We start from the raw sequence: 17,221 nt of genomic DNA, 5'->3' as shown, positions 1-17,221 counted from the left end.
AAGGCCCCACAGGTTCCAGGTCTATGGCCTAGAGCATCAGCACTGTATCTTGAGGCACCACACCCTCGCTGGTTCACACAAACACTTCATTTGCCAGCATGATGCTGGGAGACCAGGAAGAGGGCGCTCAGTCCCCAGCAAGAGCTGTAACACAGCACCCCCATACAGGTGTCCTGCCACCTTTCAGCGAGTTGGCAGATCCCGTGACAGCGTCGCTAAGGTGGCAAGTATGGCTCCGCCGCCTGGAAAACGACTTCTTTGCCACCAGGGGACGGACGGAGTTGTCTAGCACTCGCTGCTTCTCCACTATGCAGGGGAGGAAATATACCTGCTCTTCAAACATCTCCCCAACACAGGACCCCCTGAAGATTATGCGGCAGCGGTGGCAGAGTTGAATGCGCATTTTGATCCTCAATTGAAATCACACTTTGAGTACTTCAAATTGAGGCAAGTGAGGCAAAGAGAAGGAGAATCAGTAGACTCTTTCCATGTGAGACTGAGAGAGCTCACCAGCATTCACCACGTGGGAGACAGAGTGGCGGAAGAGATCAGAGCACAACTGATCCTAGGGACCTGCAGAAAGGCCCTTTGAGGCCTCATCTTAAGGCAGCCGAACATACCAATGAATGACATACTAGTGTTAACACGGTTCCATGACCTTTCCGTTGCATGTGCGGAGGAAATGAACCTTGCGCTGAACCACAACACAGAAAAAGGCGTTACCGACACGACTGAACGAGCTAACGCCGTCAGAATGCATGACAAAGCCACCAAACCAAGAGATTGTCCGCCGCCGACCCCTGAAGGCCAATGCAGATACTGGCGGTATGTAGAACACCCCCCTCAACAATGCCCAGCCCAAGGGAAAAAGTGCACCAACTGTGGCATTGCAAACCATTTTGCTTCAGTCTGCAGACGGCAGAGACAGTGGAAAGAAGGGAGTTGGTCAACTCGATGGCCCTCTCCCATGTCGGCCCAGTGCTGGAGAAGATATTCGCAATGTTGTTCGGAAGAACTCAGGAGTGACAACGGATCCCCAAGGGTAAAAATTCCAGGAATTCCTCCAACGACACGGTGTCTGGCATAGAAGAATCATCCCGCAATGGTCCCAAGCAAACGGCGAAATAGAATGCTGGAAGGCGGACACATATATAAATAAAGGTGGGCGGGACCGCGAGAGGCAGTCCACACCCAAATAGCCATACTGTGTGCGTGTGTAGTTATTGCAGCGGCACCCACGCGCAGCATGCCCACTGCAGTTCAGTCCCGCATCAGGGGATGTAACATTAACCACCAATGGAGACTAATGGCAGTGGAAACAATCAAAATCTTGCCTAACTGGACATCAGAACTGCACTTAATTCAGCACCGCTCGCTGCAACTAAACCGAGGTGGCTGTGCTCGGGGAGAATAAATCCGAGGAAAACTGACTTCCTGTTCTCGACCTCCCGGATTCAGGAGTGTCGATTAAGGGCTACTGGTCTTTGTAGTTCAATTAACCATATGGAGGCTCAGTGTATGGCTTGCTTTCATTAGGTGCATCTTTTGTTTTAAAAAAAAGAAGAGTTTGAAATCAGTACAAAGAATGTAGTGGTGACCCTCAGAGTACAAAAATTGAGAATTTATGCTCTGGAAATTTAATGGAGCTATGCTCAAACACGGGTCCTCCAATCATTGTCTCACAAGACACACAATCGCCAGATTTGCAGTGTCCTTCTATAGGCTTCAAGTTCCAAATCTTGAAGTAGGTGCCAGTTTTTTAAAAACATTTGGCAAAACTTCAGCTAGGATTCTCTTTTTCTATATATTTACTGGCCCAACCTAGCTGTGTGACATAGGGCCCCCTTGTTTGTACATATTTTCAAAATTTCTGGTGGGAAGTATCTGCACCTTCTGTGTTGCCTATATACAATATTGATAATATTAACTATCTGGATTATTTAAACACACACACTAGTGCTAAAATTGGAGCAAATGCGGGAAGGACAGATCACAACACATACTTCACATGCCCTGGTGTCAGCTTAGGCACCATTTGCAATACAATCGGTCGCACCTTTAGGACCTTATATGTATTTAGCTGTGCAGCACATTAGCCTGGATGCTGAAACATCTACTGTTCCTTAACATGGATGGAAAGTAAGCAGCAAACTACGTGACACACCAGGTATGGGAACACATGGAGAGAAACATTGCCTTTCAGCAAGAAATGATATAGTCCAAAGCTCTGTTTTTAATATAAAATCAGGGCCTTCAGTGGTAATATCACTGAAAATACAAGATTTGAAAAAAATAATATTGTCTACGGGTGCTCATGGAAGACAATTTCTATGGACTGGAATCTAGAGAATGCTACAGTGATTCTGGTATTTTACTGACCTCGGCTGGTCGTTTTTCATCAAGACAGTAAAATAGAGGCAGTTGAACAGAAAAAAGTCCCTAAGCGTAAGCAGACAAGTCCTAGGGCTGATCTCCAGAGCCCACAAAGTACATACACATATAAGTATATACTAAAGTATAAAAGTATATACTAAAGTATATATAAGAGTTCTCGAATGCTCGACCTAAACAGGCCCCAAAACAACTTAACAAATTATTGCCCACCACTTCCCAAAAAGTTTAATTCTGCATCAAAAGAAACACATGGTTCCTGACAGAAATGTTTTTTGGTATTCATTGTTTTAGGGCTCCAATGTCTCATTGGTTAAAGTGTGACCTTATTGTGCATTCAAGGAGATATTTAACAACAAGGACCAATATAACATTACGTCGATACCTTAGTAACTGGACATTTCCTATAGGATGGTAATATTCATTTAATTACTGGTCTTTTCTTGAATTGTATTTCCTGCTTGTTATATTTTAATGTTTAAATTACTGTTGATTCATATATTCCTTTTTTATGTTTGTCCAGCTTCCAATAAAAAGAAATATGACATTTTGTCTGTGCCATTTTTAAATTGTTTGACTTTCGCCCCATTCAATATAAGTGCATTTTAAACTTGTCCCTCAAAAAGCTCACCTTGATCTAAAAGGGGCTTAAAAAATAAAATGTCAAAGATAGCAATCATTATTGCGCCTTGAACAGGCCTCAAGCAGTTCAGAAAATGACAGTTTCCTCTACACCCCCTGATAGTTAGAAGCTATAATCCACTAAAGATCTTTCACATAAATCCAAAACAAAAATGTTCCTTTGGCATCACACTCGACAAATGAAATGTTTTTCCAGTTAAGTTTGTACTTTTTAAAAAACAGAAAGAAAGGAAAACAATATAAAGAAAACATAATTCAACTACAGAGCCCTTCAAGTGAAACAAGCATTGGCAATGCCATTTCGACTGGCTTTAAAGGAATACTGTATGTACATTTGAAGCATTACGACGAAATAGCATGGGAATGGATATGTATTTGTGTGGAGACAAAGAACTGTAGTATAATTTTGCTATAGGTTAAAAGGTCAGGCGACAGTTGCACTATCAAGCCAGACCTAAAAAATCATGTACTTTAATGAATCCCTCCTTCCACCTCTGCTGCTGCCAGAGAAAAACACCATAAACTATCTAGTTATCTAAAGCACTTTAATAGCATTACAGAATAATGTGTGTGTGCCACTGAACGTTCAAAGTCATGCAGCTGGATCAATAAACAAAATGATCACAGCTGTGGAAAGGTTAAGCTCTTTTTTGAAAGCACACAACTTTTGCCAACCAAAACTTGTACTCCTGACTCTCAACTTGTGGGCGGAGCTAACGCCCCTCTCCTGGGGATTCTCACACAATTATCTGAGGACAGCTGTGCTGTCAAGCCAGGCCATAATAAGGTTACTACTTTGCTAAAGCATATGAAGATTGTCTCCGCAGACAGAAGGTCGGGCCATAACAAAAGGGGCGGCCGCGTACCCACCTCCCTTTGCTATGAAGCCCCTGCAGCAAGAATGCAAGTCAGGTCACTAAACAATTGAGTTTCGATTTGCATAGTGTCCTCCGGCCCTCATCCTGTGATACCCGCATTTGGCATGAAAAGAAGAGCCCCTACATGAGCTGCTGCTGACTGCATATTGTCCTGAGATAACAGCCTGCCTTTTTACAACACCACCCTCTAAACCCGTTGAACTTTTCAAGGAAAAGCTTAGGGCAGTGTCATTGTTCACAGCGCTGGGTTCACCTTTTTTTCTTTCAGCGTACAGTAACACCCGCCCTGGCAGACAAAACAAACCTATTAACAGCCCTCTTCTCAGAGCAGGTCGTGGTTTCCATAAAGGCTCCTGACAGGGAGGGCTTTCGATGGAGGGAGAGGACACATGATGTCCTCTCTTGTGCAAAACAGAAAAAATAATAAATTGAGTGGGCTTGAAATGATCGTGCGAGGGTGTCAAATCTAAAGAAGGTGAATCTAAAATCCTCACTAAGCCACCTGCCTTGATATCGTCAAAATGAAACCGGCTGCGGCTGACCGATGAAAAAAAAGAAATGAAAGTGACCATGAAACCAACCAATGGTAAGTAATGCCTGTCTGAAGTCCATCAAGGTCCCGATAATGAGTTAAGTAGAGAGGCATCCCCTACTGGCAAACTGCTGTGCTCAGTTATAATTAGGGTCCCCGGTTTTATGGCTTTTATTGTTTTAACATTCGCCTGTATGTTTCCATATTTCTTTTTTAGCCATCTTATCTGTATTTATCCATATTTATTTTGTTTCTGTGAATAAATGAATTTGTAAAATGGTATATTTCCACACTTTTTTAACTAATATATGTGCACTCACACTTGACGTCTCAGTGGTATATTCGCATTATGCAATGAATGGATGTTGACATATGTTGTTATTTAAGGAAGTCTCACCCTGTTTTTTAACTCCCACACCATCTACCTGCTCAGCTGTTAGACTGGAATTGATGAAAGACAGTATGAAAAGCCACTTGCAAGAAGCCCAGTTTTCAGTATTTTTAAATTTTTTAAAATAAATACAGACAGGAAACACATTGTTATCTGTCTATATTTATCTGTAAAAATCAGTGAAAACTGAAAACCTGAAACCTTAATTATAATTCGCCTGGTGTTCCTGCACCTGAGTTTTCTGCCTACAAGAATACTGGATGTGATTTTACAGGCCAGAAAGCTACTAGTGTTAAAATTGATTTGGGAGTGGGCTGCAAGTGTATATGCCAGTCTCTAACCACTCGCGTTTGCTATCTGCAATGTGAGCGTTAATACACATGGAATGGGGAATGCCCTTAAAAACAATGTCCATGGCAGTGTTCCCCACTCTGTACGCATAATTTATAATAGGCATTGTTAGTTGTGGAAGTACCAGCGGGAACTGTTAATTCCAGCCACCTAGTATCTGACCTGGCATTACTTGTATTAGTGCCAAGGAGCATCTGAGTCACAAGCAAGGAGCTTGTAGGTATGACATAGTAGTTGTAGGAGAGTGTTTGCACCAGCGTTTCCCTGCCCGTATTTGCCTGCAGTGAGGTTTCCCAGTGAGGCTGGGGTGGAACTATGTTCTCCAGCCATCTTTGAGGCAACGCGGGACCCACACAGCATTGCACTCAAAAGCGCTCTGTGAACCCTGCAGCGCAGGAGTGTTTGCACCGGTGATTTCCTGGCCCGCATTTGCCTGCAGTTAACTTTCCTTTTGAGGCTGGGGAGGGACTACGTCCCCCAGCCATCTTTGAGGCAAGGAAGAGCCTCAGAGAGCATTGCATTCAAAATTGATCTGTGACTCCGGCAGCATGGGAGTATTTGCACTGTTGGTGTCCCAGCCCACATATACCTGCAGTGAACTATCCCAGTGAGACTGGGGTGTGAATACGTCCCCCAGCCGTCTTTGAGGCAAGGCGTGGCCCCAGACAGCATCAAGCTCAAAAGCACTCTGTGAATCCCACGCACTCGGGCGAAGAGCGGGTCAAAAGCGGGCTCGTCTTAGCCCTTCATAGACCGAAAGAGGCCAAGCTGGGCTCACTCTCTTGGCTCTTTGGATCGTGACAACTACTGCATGTCAAAAGATCAGCCTTTCTCCTTATAAGGTGCTGTGTGTCTAATCATATCTTTTTCGACTATTCCCATCATAGGGAAAAGAAAGGCTACTCCTATTACCACTATGGGTTCTCTATTACACTCACGCACACCAATTGACAGCCTTTGGTGAGGGCTGTGGACCTTGTCTCACATGAAATAAAGTAAGGAAGCGGTGCCTCTCTTTCACAACAGAAGACCACATCACACCTCAATTGTCCATGACTACACTGCCTAGACCCTGCCATTCAATAGACAGTGATACCAATGCCCACCAGACCACCCTGTTAGTGTGCTAAATTGATCTATTGGCGATAATGGCTCTACTGGTGCGGACCTAGCTGACTGGGCAGATCTGGCCAATGGTACCACAACTTCTATTTGTTCATGTGATCCGAAGCCGGCAACTAAACGTCGGAAAAGAATGCGGAAACCAAAATCATCTCATTCTAAGTGGACCACAATGACATGCAGGCAGACTTATTCAGCTTGCCCGCCCCCCCTGGTTGTTGATTAATGGGATATCATAACTGGGTGCCTCAGTGATCATTTGGATGTCAAATTTTGTCCGCTCCATGGCTTGCTGTCATTGAGGCCAGCCTAAGTAGATTGATAAAATTTGGTGAGGAAGGCCTATTGAGTTCACAGAAGATTCAGCAACCCACAGCTGGTGGCGTAATTCCCTCGTCGAGCACTACAATACAGACTCACAACCACCAGCTACCAACAGGCAACAAAGGGACAGTGGTGGTGCTGCTCCCCAGAATGTGGCCACAACCTCTGGAGTAGCTTTCAATCTGATAACTCATCGGGTGGGGCTCGGACTGCCTTGATACACCCTGAAAGCTGCTCTGACAGGAATCGTACAAGATCGGACCCTATCCCTGTGGTCAAACTTCTCCTCGCTTCCTGCCCCATGTAATTGTTTTAGCCAACGTTCCTAATCTGCCTGCTGGCTCCCCTTAATCAACATGGGCTCTCAAGGATAAAGTGATTCATTGGTTGAACCATATGGTGAGCAGCCAGTGGGCCCTGGAGAAGCAATACCTGGATGACACTATATTAATAAATGTTCGCAACTCCATGGTCGCTGGAGATGTCCTGGCACAAGCATGAGCTTGCATGGTGAAATCAATTTCTATAAAGATCCTGCCATTGGTTTATTTTACAAGCACCTAGCACAAGTCACCTTATAGATCAATTGGGCAGAAGCTTCTAATCAAACCCTTAATGGGCTCTTTGTGGCCCAGAAGACAATGATTGACTTTGCACAGGGGAGAGTGACTGTGATGCAGTCATGACAGACCTTGGGGTCCATATCCATCCGTGCCCTATCCCATCAAGTGGGCAAAACTTACAATATTTATCCTGGAACATTGCAGAGATCTTCCAGAAACTTCATTATGAGAACTGGTTGACATTCGTTCATAATTTTGTTATAATATGTTGCCAGGAAACTTAGGCCTTTTAATCCCTTGCCATAAATGGGTACAATTCTTGGAAGAGGAAAGAAGGGTTTGGCTATTATTGTGCTATGCACTATTAGAAATCTGAAGGTAAAAGTATTAGTATCTAGATCATGTTATCAAATTGTAAGCCTCTGATTACCAAAATTGTTTAATACATTTTTACTTGAATTTTTTCTCTGCCCAACCTGTAGGTATCATCCAAGAGCTGGGAAAGTCTGTTTCAAAAGGTCTGTACATACAGAAAATTCACACCTCAATTGTATCCACGGGAGATCTTAACATCATTAAATGTAACCATTGTGGGAACCGAATATGTGGGTTTTCTAATGATCAAGGAGTTGACACTACCCATTTTGTACATTCAACATATGGGGAGGCGTTAAACCAGTTAGTTTTAACACGCAATTTGACCTTTCTTTTCCTCAGATGTTCAGGGTCAGGGTAATGCAAACACTCCCACTATTACAGGTAGGGGTAAGGGTAGCTCAATAGATTTTGTTCTCCTATTGACTGATTTAGCATAGAATCTTGTGTCATGAGGTGTGGCCCCTTCCTCACAGTAATCATAATCACTATACGGTTTTTCATTTCTTTTCAGCCTGGTACATTGGACAAGACTAATCTCGCTGTCAGTTATTCTGCAAACCAGGTTTTTTATATTTTATTAAAGTGGGGCTTCATCGAACCCAAACAAGTTTCTTAACGAACTGGTTACTGAAGCCTCTAATGACATCTCTGCTATCTCTCTCTGGAAGCTGACCCTAACAAAATCCGGGATTGCTTTATAGAAATTTGTGGATTTATTTCATGCAGACTTTATGTAATAGTGTCACTTATATACTTATGTATATAAGTCACTAAAAGACACCCCGCTCATTCATGGTATAATCCCGACTGTACTGCAGCGCCTAAAGTTTTAAAAAGGGCACTAGTGAGACCCTGTGTAACATAACTGAAATTAGGGAAGAAATACTTATAAGCATTCCATTGAGAAAAGGAAGCAATACATTATATCTAAGGCATGGGAGGACCTGGAAAAGGTGGCTCTTTTGAAAGATAGTGTACTTTTTGGGGAAATAGTAAATCACCCTCACCAGACTAGCTGCCAATTTGATTTGAGATTTGTAAAGCGCAAACTCTTGCCCAAGGGGGTTTTGGCGCTGTAGAAACGGTTATAGCTACGGGGTGGGTGGGAGTTCTTGCAGAATACCCTGATAACTCCTAGTCCTGAAAGAGGAGCCAGTTCTTCAATGCCTTTCTAAAAGCAAGTAAAGAGGGAGCAGCTTTTAGTGTCAGAGGTAGGCTGTTCCAGTGCACAGCTGTGGTCCTGAAGAAGCTCTTTCCACCCCAGGTAGTCCTCCTGAAAGGGTGGTTTGACAGGTTCATGGCAGAGCCTGAGCAAAGCATCCTCCTTGGGATATACCATTTGAGCTTCTCCTTGAATCGGCCTGACCCCAGTCCGTCAAGTGATTTGTATGCCAGGCAAAGAGCCTTAAACCTGATGTGTAGTCTGACTGGTAGCCAGTGGAGTTTCCTGATGGCTCCTCTGGCTGATTCATATTTAGGAAGTACCAGTGTGATGATTACTGTCTTCAAAAGCTCAGGTGGCAGGAATTTTTCAATCTTTTTTACAAGCTTCAGAGAGCAGAATGTAAAGATGTCTTACCTTTTTAGTTGGTTTGGGAAGGAGGCCCAGCTCTGGCAGCCACCACACTGGCGTTCAGAGGGAAGGATTATTGCAAAAAATAATGACCTCAGTTTTAGTGGCATTTAATTTAAGACAGTTGTTGTCCATCCAATTGCTTACATTGCTCATGCAGGTCTTGAAAGCAGAACCTGAGTTATTGTCGGGTTTTGCTACTGACACCACTATTTGAGTGTCATCTGCTTAACATGCTAGGGAGAAGACAGATTTTTTTATAAGTGTCGCCAGCGGTGTGACATAAAGATTGAACAGTGTTGGTCTCAAAGCCGAGCCCTGATGGACTCCACAGTGCAGGGAGAAAGGCCTGGATGTAAAATTGCCCAGAGCCACACTTTGTTATCTATTGGCTAGAAAGGATTGGAGGAGATCTAGTGCTGTATCCTCTATCCCCAGGCTACACAGACGGTCAACCAGAATCTCATGATTGACCTATCAAATGCCGCGGAGAGGTCCAGCAAAATTAAACCTGCCGTCCCCCCTTATCACGGTACAAAAGGGGGTGTCTTATCAAGCGTTTCACGGATATTTTCGGTGGCTATCACCATAGGGGATTCAGTACTATGTTTTTTTCTGAACCTGTGTTGTGTGTCATCCAATAGACAGTTTGCTTGTATATACTCTGATAGTTGCTCATTCATTACCTTCTCCACTAGCTTTCGGCTAAGGGAAGTCTGGAGATAGGGTAATAGTTATTCTTATTCATGGCATTTAGGTTGTCCTTTTTCAGCAAAGACAGAATGGAAGCAGACTTGGTGTTGTGTGTCATAACCCAGAAAAGGAATGGATTGAACACGTTTCCCTCATTTTTAATCCACAAAATGAGGGGGTGGGGGCACACCCTAAGGACACTGGGGTAGGTCTCCATCCCATTAGTGAGCGATGGCTATTCGTACTTATAGACATAGGGTCTGTTACTGAAGCTATTCTGGGTGCCACTAGTGGGAAGATACCAGGCCTGATGGGGTTCCAATAGATCTGTTTAAACATAACATAGATTTTTAAGCTTCATTAGTTGCAAATGTTTTGAGAGCAGTAGTCAGGGGTGATCTAATTTATTCTTGGGGAGAAGCTATCATAGTTCCAATTTACAAAAAAGTTCAGCGTAATTTACCTTCATGTTTTTGCCCAATTTCATTGATACATTCCACAGCAAAGATTTTAGGGCGGGTCACCTTGGGTAACTTGGAGAACTGGGCAGAGGTCAGTTCCCATTTTTCATATGTATAATATGGCTTCTGACCGAGTTTATGGACTGTCGAGCAGGTTCTCAATCTATACCTGATTTTGGGGAAGTATGACAAAACCAGGAGAGGTGCCTTGCATATGGCTTTCATGAACCTCTCCTCTGCTTTTGACTTAATAGACAGGGGTAAGTTGTGGGAACTGATGGAGCAGGCGGGCATTGATCCCCTTGTGTTGGACCTTGTCAGGCGCTTGCATTGGGATACTACTACGAAGATGCGCTGCACACAGCCTGAGCATTGTGCACACCCAAGTGCCCGCTTCCACCTGAACTACTTAAGAAAATTAAAACCATTCATCTCAGAGGCGGACCTCAAATTGGCAATCCAATCCTTAGTTATCTCGAGGATTGAATATGGCTGCACCACCTTAGCTGGCCTACCAAAAATGTCCACAGCACCACTAAAAGCCTGCCTTAACGCTGCGGCAAGACTTATCACCGGAACCAGGAAATATGATCATATATCCCCGCACCTGAAAGCCTTAAACTGGCTACCTTATGAAGCCAGAATCCAAATGAAGATAGCATGTATCACACATAAAGCGCTACACGACAATACCCCAAGATACCTAGCCAAGAAAATTCAACTGTCCGGTGGCAACCGACCAGCTAGGAGTGCTGAGGAGTTGCTGTTACGGCCAGCCTTTTTTCAAAAGAAAAAAACCTATGACAGAGCGTTCTCAGGAGCTGCCCCCAGAATATGGAACTCACACCCTCCAAACATCAGGAAGATCCAGAATCTGGTAACATTCAAGCGGGAAGTGAAGAGCCTTCTGATGAATAAATACATTACTTAGTGAAGATCATTGTTCATTGTTCTGATATATTACTGCCCTAGTACAGAACATGTATGACATGAGAAAGGGAAGCATAGTAATTACTATAAGGAACGTGTATTCTAAGGTACGAGAACGACCTAAAGGATACCACCAATGGATATTTTGACTGAACCTGAGAACTGCATCCCACATGAACTTATACCGATCTTCCTCATTTATGTTATATATACTTGCTGTTGTTATAAGTTTAGCCATAGCATATTATTAACGCTAACGTCACATGTTTATGAATATATATCATCTACCTCACATCTGTTATACTTTAACTGTTAATATATTTATTAAGCCTTTACCTCTTCTATGTTAAGCGCTCTGATACCCACGGGTCTTGTTCGCGCTATACAAAACTCTATAATAAATAAATAAATAAATAATAAAGGTTGCAAGAGGGGTCAGGCAGGGCTATATATTAGCCCCCTTTCTGATCTTATTTTACATTGATTCGCTAACATCTTTCTAGAGTCCTGTAGTAAAGATGTTCCCAGAATCGCCCTCATGCAGTCCCAGTCCTGCTTCATGCTGACGACGTGGTCCGTTTAGCGTTAACAGCAAATGGTGTTCAGAAGATTTTAGATGGTTTTAAAGATAGTATATTAAAACTAAACCTTAAGGTAAACCAGCAAAAATCATTCATAATGACTTGTGGCTGCAAACGTACAAAGTTCCAACATTGTTATTTATCGGGTGGGGCAGCAATTGAAAAAGTACCTTTTTAAAATTATTTAGGTATCCTGTTGGATGCTAATGGGACATGGGACATGTTAATAAACCAGAGAATGCAAAAGATGGAGGCAGTCAGTGATATGATTTTTAGATTTGCCAGCAGATTAGTCGATTAAGGGGATGATCCAGTTCTAGCAGAGCAAGTGCCTCTCAATTGGCACACATGGAGCAGGAGTTTGGGGACATACTGCCCCAGGGAAACTACAGGTAGCGGAAAATATTTGTTGTGTAGGCTTGTAGCCATTCACAAAACTACCTCGAGCCTCATTTCGCATCTGGAATAGAGTACGGACTTTTTGGAGGAACAAGTTGTTATGGCCCCTTTATTATTGTGGCTGAAGTTATGGAGCAGTCCTAAGGCAGGATTTTCAAGGCAGGTGTAGGAGGATTGCCTAAACCTAGATAATATGTGTACCATCCCATGGCTGACATATGTTACTAATACTTGTTATAGCCTGGAACACAGTCACCTCTTTGATTCATCGGAAAGTATTAGTCCACAAACTAAAGAATTGGTTAAATGGAGCTTTAAATCACACAAAGGGGTAATTAGAATCAAGAGGTCTCTCAATGTCTCGGCTCAGTTATTAGTCACATGCAAATGTTTACAACCTCAGGCATAGAACCTTATTTAACCTGAATTACTAACCCTGAGCGCAGATTTCATCTGACAAGGCTCAGATTGAATACAGCCCATTTGGTAGCGGCCTTTCCTCTAGGAGGCACCTGGTTTACCTCGCTGCCACGATGTCCTTACGAGGCTGACTCTGCCCAGTCCACTGTGCACTTTATGCTTTGCTGCACACTATTGTACCTTAAGAGAGCGTTGTTTACGCCCAATTCTTTTGCACAAGCACTTTGCCTCTTATAAAGTAGGGCTGGTTTATTTGCAAAGTTTAGCTTCACCTGAAGTTTGCACTGCTGTACTTAGTTATATTGTTGCTGCTGTCATTTATCTATGTTGTTTTTGTACCAAGGTTATGATTGTCGTGAAATGTATCTTCATCTTGTGCTTTTATGGCCATCTAATTTTGGCTTAATAAAGAAACTTTTGACTTTGACATAGTAGTTCCTTTAATCCAAGGGGAAAAATATCAGTTGTTTTGCTGGGCATCCTAGGCAATACAATAGCTAGCTTTGCCCTGTTCTGTTTTAGGGTGGTTTGTATGACTATTCCCTGGCTTTAAACTCACTGATTTGCCACACTACGAAGGGACTTCTGGTGACACTGCAGCAGTGAGGGAGAGAGAATACGTATTTTGCCGCAGACAACTGAAGAAAACACACATATAGCCTATCGGACACCGCTAGTCGCTCAAATGCCTGCTATTTTTCGCCAGGAAGTTCTTTATTCATTGTAAAATTTGTCATTTATATTCATATTTTTGCTTGTACATTCTGTGCTTGAGATTGAGGGGCATATTATCAAGGGGGTCGATGAGCACTTTTCGCCGGTTTAGCGGCCGTTTTCGGCCGCTAAGTGGCGAAAATTCTATCGCCCCATTATCAAGCTGTCGCTAACAGCAGTTAGCGACAGCTTGAAGGCGATAGTGAGCAGTTTGGGGCCCGCTTTGCATGTCAGCGATATTTATCGCTAATGACATGCAAAGTGGGCGTACCCAAACCGTTAGCGACTGAAAGCAGTCGAAAACTTCGCTATCGCCTGTTCACAAGGCTGGCGTAGCGATGGAAATATTCCCGCTATCGCCAAAAACTAACGCCTGCCCTGGATAACATGGCTAAGAGCATTTCGTTGCTAATGCGAGAATATCGCTATATTCTCAGCGATATTCTCGCATTACGCCGCTATCGCTGGATATTTTAGCGCTATGGAGAAAAACGTTGCTAATAGCATGTTTTCTCCGCTAAAATATCCAGCGATAGGCAGCGATAAAAAAAAAGCCGCAAAGCGCATTTAGCGATAAATATCGCTAGTTGTTGGTAATATGCCCCTGTGTGCCTTATGCTTACGTCGCTTTGATTCTATGGCATGCTATTTTTATCTGTTCCATTCCTGTAACAGTTCTCTCATGTAACGTAACTGGTTCTATTGTACAGTGCTCTGACACCTTCGGGTAAAGTCCGCTCTTTATAAGAATGCATTAAATAAAACTGGTGTTAGTGTCAGGAGCAGTCTTTGACTGTCAGGGGCTGATCTAAAGCTGGCATCTATCCTTTGGAAGCAGTTTAAAGACAGCTTACATAACATTTTGCTCTGTTTATCCTGCAGCATAATTTGTACAAAATATGAACCAGACAGAGCCTGCACGGAACAATGGGCTCTTTGAGGGCGAAATCCTCCATGCTTGATCTCATGATTAGGAACAGGTTCTGGGATGTCTTTTTGCAAACGCTCACATTTTTTCTTCTACAAAAATGAAATGTTTGCCTTTGAAAGTAAAGCAGTCATGGATGTTGGATCTTCTGTCAGTGTGTAGGTGGGGAAGGACTGAGAGCGTGAAGGAATGGAATGGAAAGCAAGAGGGGCCTGTGGGCAGCGTGGTAGAGAATGAGTGGAAGTGAAGTGCTGAATAAATACTGATCTGTGGGCAGAAATTCCCAGGTTCTGTTGTGGGGGACTGGCTGTAGAGGACCCGTGGAAGCAAAAGGCTTGCGGTGGAGTTTAAATTGCAAAACCGTGAGTGCCGGGGCCAAGCAATTTGCTCAGAATCCTGCGGCTGGCCCTATGGAATGTCTAGGGTGCCCACTGCCAAGGCTTTGTAGTCTTGATTCCACCTCATGCCTCTCATGCCCCTCAGGACACCCCTGCCCCTTTATCTCACTCTTCCAGGTTCTTTTTCATCCCTACTTTCTTTGTCCCAGTTCTTTTGTGTATTTCTCTTCCTCCTTCTTTCCCACTTTTGTGTTTTTCTCTCTCTTGCGCGAGTAGAAAAATAAGCGCTAGTTCCCAAAAATTAGAGCTGGTGAACCTCACCTACAAACACCTCACCTACAAACACCGGCTCAAATTAAGCAATGTATGGCCGTGTAATAAACACCCACAAACTATGAGGTTGTGAGTAGTCAGTCTGGGGGATGGATATACCCTGGAATCGATTTCAAAACTTTTACTCTGAAAGACTGGAGTGGGAAAGGAAACGGTATATTCCATATTTCCTAAACAGTTACTGTTCTACAGAGGAAATTGTTTTCTTTGTGATGAAACACAGTAAAACGATGTGTTTACGCACATTTCCAGTGCATTGTCTGTCAGACGGTACATCCACTGATATATGCATAAAAACCTGCCTGTGCTAACTAGCCATGGTATGCAGTTCTCGCTTTATGCTGTTCAAATGAGGATGTAGTTTGTCGGACACATTTAATTTGTGCTGAAGTGCAACTCTTTTTTATGTCTTAAACACTAAAGCATAAGCTTCATTTTGTAAAAAGAGCTGCAAAATAACAAAATGAGGTGCAGAAAATATATCAATTAAAATTAGCACTGTCAAACATAGTCCGTTCTCTAATGGTGTATTTTTGTAAATTTATATTGTATACTGCGACACATAGATGTTTGGGGATTGAATCACAAAGTTTGGTGAACATCGTCGTGTTATGCTAGTTTAAGATTTTTTTCATACTCATCTCTGGGCGTCTCATGAGTAATATTGCATAAACACCTATGTGTAAGCATGCTATCCGTGCAGAGGATGTCTTACAGCTCTACATGATTACATTAAATAATGCAGAGTTGGGAAAACGTAGCAATTCTGTAATTGTTTTTGTTTTACTGTTTTATCCTTGTTCAAACTTATTTAGCTCATTATTGCCGCCATTCCTAGTGCACAATGCATACGTTTTGGAATGACTGTCCCCTCTGGATGACTGTGAAAGTGCACTTCTAAATATTTATATATGCTAACACTTTAAGTGTGTAAATTACATTTACGTTTCACATCCTAGGACGCTTCTGTGACACTCTCCTGTAGACACAGAACCTGAATGCACATTTTCTTCCAGTCAATGGAGATTCAAAAATACTTTTAGTTGCTCATACCCAAAGCCTGTCTCAGTCTTGTTGATGCGTTTAGGAAACACACTGTGCGTGTGGCCAGGGAAATCTATGAGCTGCCTAAACTAACATGTTTAACAGGGATAAGGGTAGGAATTTTATTTGAGGAGCATGATAGCAAAGGAGGGGCCCTATCGAAGAGTGGTCCCTCAAGAGGTGTAGCCCCGGGGATCCCATGGGGTTACTTGGGATACCTTGGCACGGTTTAGTATAAAAACATGTAGCGCTGAATACTCCTCTTTAAGGCGCACCTGATTAACACACACACGTGCTGTAGCTAATGAACAGGATTTTAATGGGTTGTTTTTAGGTTATATCCAAATAAAATATATATGGAGAGGTTTGCTAATACTCACTTGATTACATTTTGTTTCTCCTAGCGCTGGCTCTCAGGCACCACAAGTTGAGGCACGACTCTGGTCTGGACAAGATGAGGATAAGAGCCATCCCTGTCCTGGGAATGTGGGAATGCGGGGACTGTAATTGGATTTTTTACAGGGACTGTAAACACTTTCATGACCATGTGTGCTTACAGAGACCGTGTAAAAATGTTAGTTTTCTAGTGTCAATGTATAGGTTCAGATGGCAAAGTGCACTTAACTGGGCAGTGCACACCTGGCAAGATAATTGTGTGGGGGCAATGTAGAAACAGGCATGAGTGTGTGGAATCCGCCATGGTAAATTGTTTTGGTCAATGTAGAAATTGGGATATGAATGTGTGCTTAACTGGAGCACAGCTAAACTAGTGTGGAAATATGGAAAACTTCATAGCAGTCTGAATATGTATTTGTGCTCCCCCTATTTGAACTTCACTAGAAACGCACACATGTAAAATACATCAGTCTAAACACACGCATATTGCACTTATATTTTCTTTTGTTAATTACATGTAATGTTTAAATCACATAGCCATTTTACTATCTTTAGGGTACATCTTTATGTCATGGACAAAATGTTTTCAATATCTCTCATTCACCGCCTCCCTTCCTTGAAGCACAATCAAGCAGTGCATGCTATCAGTAGTCCTATATCAAACCCCATGATAATTTTATGTAAAAAAAAAAACAAGGTATGAACCATCAGATGTTCTAAATTCGTGGATTATGGCAGAACAGCATCCCACCAACAAAAACACTTGAATTGCCACAATTACAATAACAAGTTTTATCCAGCAAATTATTTTTATCTGGCATTACAAAACATTTTATTGA

The sequence above is a fragment of the Lissotriton helveticus genome, chromosome 2_1 (assembly GCF_964261635.1).
Source record: "Lissotriton helveticus chromosome 2_1, aLisHel1.1, whole genome shotgun sequence".
Lineage (NCBI taxonomy): Eukaryota > Metazoa > Chordata > Amphibia > Caudata > Salamandridae > Lissotriton > Lissotriton helveticus.
Note: the sequence above shows the minus strand (reverse complement) of the source record.